At 33.4% G+C, this 6,113-nt stretch overlaps 1 protein-coding gene across 4 annotated transcripts in view; it reads right to left on the bottom strand.

The window, feature by feature from the left end:
• LOC119829415 (zwei Ig domain protein zig-8-like) overlaps positions 1–4,877 on the bottom strand; it is a 292,670-nt gene extending 287,793 nt beyond the window's left edge. For all 4 annotated transcript variants that reach the window (XM_038351899.1, XM_038351900.1, XM_038351901.1 and 1 more), the window contains exon 1: positions 4,715–4,877. The gene's annotated coding sequence lies outside the window, so the exon portion shown is untranslated. The remainder of the gene's footprint in view (positions 1–4,714) is intronic.
• Positions 4,878–6,113: the final 1,236 nt, after the last annotated feature.

Raw genomic sequence — 6,113 nt, 5'->3', positions numbered from 1 at the left:
ATATATATATATATATATATATATATATATATACAAGAATTGCTCGTTTAAAGATATAAGATATGTTATTGTATATTATGCGCCTTGATGATGTCTTTATGAATTTTCATAGCAGGCAATTGCATAACGTTATTTAATTACCTTATAATTTACAATTGTAGAAATTACACATAAATTATGCTACATTTACAAAGTTTTATTTAAGTTTATTTCATGGCTATAAATTTATGAAACGTAGCCTAACTATGCATAAAATCAGCACATGGAAATATTCAAGAGTGATTGTTATTAGCTTACGACAGGAACTGACAAAATATAATAATAAAACAATGTTCTATATATAACACATACCACCCGCCCCGGCTTTTTTTTTTTTTATGTCACAGTCGGCAATGGAGCTGGTGGGTCGCCTGATGGTAAGCGCTACCACCGCCCATGAACATTTGTAGAGGCATAAGGTCCATTGCAGACCTTACGCCTCTACAAATGGATTGCCGACTTTTTGGGAAGGGTTTAAGAGAGGATTGGCGAGAGGAATAAAGGAAAGGACCGGGAAGGGAAGGAAAAGGATATGGGCCTCCGGCTCCCCCACTCACCGAACGAAACACAGCAGAATGCTATTTCACGCCGGTCTTCTGTGGGGGTGTGGTACTTCCCCGGTGCGAGCTGGCCCAATTCGTGCCGAAGCGTGCTCGACTAACACATTACGCTTTGCTCGCTTGCAAATATTATAGCCCCTTCTTTTTTAAGTCTCGTAAAATCAGTGAGGGTTTCAGTTGTTCAATGTTTACTTGGTATGCTAAAGCACAAAAAATCTTTCCTCTTTATAATATAAGATATTAGAAAAAGTTTCTGATTATTGAGAACGACAAGTGAAGGCTGAAGCCTCACTTCCTTAATGCATTATCATTCTATCCCACATCCATTAAAATCCCATTTACAACCGACTTTCCATAAGGGAGGACTTTCCATACATGTTTCTTTTTATTATCTACTATATGTGAATAAATTGTCTCTCAAACAATAAATCTATAGAAATAAAGTATTAGGCCCGGCAAACGCTGCTTTGTCTTACAGTTATAACTTAGGGGTACGGAAAATAGATGATGATGTTAATGGTGGTGGCTGATTCTGAGACCTACCCGATATGCACACAAAATTTTATGAGAATCGGTCCTGCGTTTCAGAGAAATATGGGAACAAACATTATGACACCGCAATTGTATATATGTAGATATTATATCGATTACAGTTTTTACTCGAAAACTTTTTATTTAATACGCATTAAAGGTTATGTAAAAAAAAGTCGTCGATTTGTTATTTATATGTCTGATTCATCTTTTGTATTTCATATACAACTGTAACTGACATTCTCGAGAAATAAGCTCATATTAATTAAATGCTTAATCTTCGTTTATTTTAATGAAATCTGAGGTTTCTCCACACAACTTCTTTTTCAACGCAATATGTGTGTCCAACGAAAGTTTACCTTAATTTATTTACCTAAATTTCAAGACAACTAACAACTTCAGTGTCAGAATAAAATGCAATACAATAAGTTTGTATGGAACACATGAAATGTTACAAATACACCAGAACTAATTTGATAATCGACTTTCCTTCCCATACAAATTGCTGCTATAAAAATTAATTTATAACAAATCTCTATAGCCTTTTATGCTTGGGATTATTTATGTGATGTTCGAACAGACCCAAATTAGATAATAAGGTTTCTTATAGAAAGTGACGCTGTGAATCGAGATTTATCATTACAATATAATTGTTTAATTAAATATTTATGACAAAATTGCTTTTAGCGGCTTTAAGAAAAATTATATAATGTTTTTAATGATCTTTGTACACATGGGGTATTTAAACTCAGTGTTTGTAGTGACTTAACGATGATTTAAATAAACTACAAATCTTATTCAAAACAAAAATATATTGATTAGCACTATTATTTAAGCACAATGGTTAGTTGCTCTTTATGCGTTAGAACACGGGTTCGATCCATACAACAAAAATGAATAGATATTTCTTAATATTTTTGCAAAAAATATAAACAACAGTAATACTTTATTTAAGAAGTTTATAATTTTATGATTTCTAGGAAGTTTTGTAACAACCAGATCTATAGCATCCAAATTTCATATTTACATATTCTACCTCTAACATTATAAAACAATTCTATATTATCTTATTCGAGTGAACCATTGCCCATTATTAGCAACATTAAACGTACAATATCGCTTAAAACTGCGCACTGAATTACCATGCCCGACTGATTTTACCTCAGTCTACTGAGCCGAACTATCCCATGTGTCCTGGTTTTATTTTGATCGTAATTGGATGAGCACCAATTCACAAAAAATGCTTTTTATTTCACAATTAAAAGAGTATTTGAATAAAGTAAAAACGACAAATTCTTGTTAAGTAGTTAGAAAGTTTGTATGTTTTCAAGTCCAATATTAGATTTTATTTTGTTTTCTTCTAATCCTTTTAATAAAAAGCAAAAAAAAAAACGAATTCCCCACATTTGTCCCCACCAAAATGCACATTGGCTGTACCGAAGCTTACGTGTCTGCACAGTTTCCATCAAAGCTTACACTAAACAAGATTATAATCTATCCCTTGAGATAGTGATCTATCGACGATTAAAATCTGACGGTGTAATGTTTATATGTACTTTGCTGCTAGTTGTCACACTATAACAATTGTTTTACATTTACTCTTCATTGGATTTAGTTGCCCAGTATACTGTGAAAAAAAAAATGTGTTTGCATTGCTGAACACATGACGATGACACTAAAATGCTTTACTAAAATGCTAAACTGCTTAGTAAAGACTACAGGCAACTCACGCGACTCGAAAACAATTTTTAAAGAAAACTAAATGTTGCCCGTGGAAACGCTTACGTGGTCGAAGAAAACAAATAGTTTACAGTAGCTAGAATTTTTCAAACGTAATAGATCTTCTTATGGGAACGTCATATGAATCATAGAAACGTCATTATACATTCTCGGTCAAAAATTATAATCATCGAGACCCGTTCGCAAACTCATTTTACTACTCCAAAAAGATTTGAAGAACACAGTCCTGTATTCAATAGAAGAGAAGCCTTGTTAAAACTGGACACTTGTCAGCCGAGCGTGAAAATCGTACAGGGCACGGCTCAATGTAAGTGCTCTCCCCTCCCCTTTTAATAAAATCAGATGCTTTGAGTATCCCTTGCCTTCCTAGCGCGGTGTATGGATATATCCTCAATACAGCATTATTTAGCATTTTGTCTACTTACATATTAAGGGTTCGAAGCTCTTTTAATTGTATATTTTTATCATTTATCTAAGGACACAATATAAATATCAATAAGATAATAAGCTTAATTTATTGTTATCAAACACAAAAATATCAATAAAATAATAAACATTGAACGCACGATACCATTGTACAGTGCTGTTTACATCCGAAATGAACGAAACAGACTCAAAGGAACACGACGGTAATTATTTACCCAAAATGTCTCATTAACATTGCTACTAAAATTACTCAGGGCTGTATCGAATGAAAGATAATTAAAAGACTGTATCGGATAAATAAATGTTTTCTATTCCCACGAGGGAATTCCACTCTCCGTGTCAGACACGGCCGGCGCCATTTCAAATCCTTGTTCAATATTTCGCCTATAAAACAACGTGATTACGGTTTATGAATGTGCAATTAATGTAATTAATCTCGTTTATTGCCCGGAGTCACGATAAAGCGATCACGGCGATGTTAAAAACTACATCCAATAACTGTTATCAATTTCATGAATCGATCATCAGAGAGGAGATATTGGCGAATAAATATCAAGAATATACTAAAGTTGAGCACTAGGCTCTATCCCTCCCTAAAGTCTAATAGATAACAATATTTTATGTTAGGAATGGGTGTGGTGTTTAATTTAAGAAGTTATTTTTATAGCTAAGCGAGCACAGAGAAAACCGACAGATTTAACAATAAAGAACAATATCTAACAACAGATTTGAATGTTAAAGGATGAATTTATAAATTTCATATTTCGTTATGAAATATCAACTGCGTTAAAACATAACCTAACCTAACCTAAATCTATTTAAAGAAAATAATTTTGAAACCAAATGGAAAAATCAGTAAGAAACAAACATTAGTACTAATACTAGTTTTGATTAATTGCTAAATAACTGGGCTAAAATATCACCTGCCTATACACAGAAAGTGAATATTTGCCTCTCAATTATAAACTTAAAAAATTATTGTAATAATAATAATAATGGTGCATAATTTACAGTATCTTGTAAGAACAGTTTAATAAATTTATTGCCTTTATCTCTAAAAAAATCAAGCTTCAAGTAATCTAGAAATTATTTATTACTAATTACTAATTATTATTATCACTTTTAAACGTTAAAGCGACCTAGTCAAACGTTCTATTTTCAAGTACGTCATCCAAGATCCACTCCACATACCGATCTTGTGATGCGTTACCTTGCATGAAATATACAAAATTAACTGAATGTTTGAGTTCTTTATTCCTGACAGGATGCATCCTAAACAATTGATAATCATCAATTTAAATATTCGGATTACAATGCGCTGGAACGGCGACTGAGACGTGATCACCTACCTAATATAGGTTATAATTCTTATCCGATACAACTTAACATGTATAATTGTCTGCAACCTCAACACATACCTATGTCCGATCACCAGAACAACCACATAGCCACAGAGTAAGCACAGGACACTCACATTTCAATCTACACACACAGTTCACAACACAGTAGCGTTTACGGTATACGGCACAAATTCCGAAAATCGGTACAGCACGTCCGGTCGCGTCGGCGGTCCGAAACACACTGCCGGAATCGTCGCGGTATTCCACCCCTCACCCCGCGTTCCATCCCCTCCCCTTCAGCTCCTTTTCAGAAGCGAGTTCATCCTCATATAATTTTTCAATGAACTATGAACTGAATCCGCAATTAACCTAGTGTTATGTGAATTCATCTTGTTTGAAAGCTTTCTTTTGTTGCCGCCTTTTTTTTATAACAGTTTTAAATATAAATACGAATAACTTTATTATTTACTACTGAAAAATTGTTACCATAATTATTTTCTCCAAAAGCATTCTGAACCAATTATATAGTCTAATGACATTAAAACTGGAACCATTTCGCCATAGTAAGCATATGTGTTATTTTCCTAAATTACTGCGAAATAGAAGCTACGATGATTCTACACAATAATATCAATTCTTTCGTAGTGTAACGGTATTGAACTTAGGAAAGAATGATGCTTTCTCTTATCTTTTTAACAATAATTTCCTGAGTTATCCAATGTGTGTTCAAAATACATTCTGTCAGTCTGTTCTGTATGTTAGTGCTGCTCACTCAGCCAAAGTATGTTTGAAAAGATAGATTTCTATTGGTTATTGGCAAACATAATTTTAATTAATTTGAATTAATATGACTTACGCGCTTTTATTTTTCTTACTTTAATGAAGCAAGGCGGAGTTGCCAGACTTCCATCTAAACCAAAGTTTTGTTTTCTCCACAAAGAAGAGCATCATGTACGACAGTTTCTTAACTATATTTACACTGTAACTCACTTAAATCAATTTAACCGTTTTGGCATGGCAAAATACGTACAAACAAACTTAGTCAGTTTGCCATATATGTACCCCGGAGGGAATATAACTCGTATTAAAATAGCTTAGAACCTGTGTCTATTTACATACATCACAAGCCCGTTTCTCCGCTTACAAAATTGTACATGAGATATATCCCGGCTTAGAAACTGCGAACAATGTGGGACCGTCTATTAAAAAATTCCTCTTACTATTAGTACACAGATTATATATAAGGGGTTGAAGTACATAACAATGTTGTTTCCTTTTACGACTTTTGTCTAAGTTATAGCAAACAAAATTAAATAGCGTCTATGCTTTGTACATTTGCGAGCTATTTCGCAAAACAATTAAATGCTAATGCCGAGTTTCAGATGAAAAGGGATACTCTTTACACCTTTCCATTATTTTTCAAGGGTTCTCCTATTTTCTTGTTGTAGGCCTATGCAAACTTCGGTATTAATTACGG

This window comes from Zerene cesonia, chromosome 10, assembly GCF_012273895.1.
Source record: "Zerene cesonia ecotype Mississippi chromosome 10, Zerene_cesonia_1.1, whole genome shotgun sequence".
NCBI classification, from domain to species: Eukaryota; Metazoa; Arthropoda; class Insecta; order Lepidoptera; family Pieridae; genus Zerene; species Zerene cesonia.
This window is presented reverse-complemented; position numbering and strand designations above follow the sequence as displayed.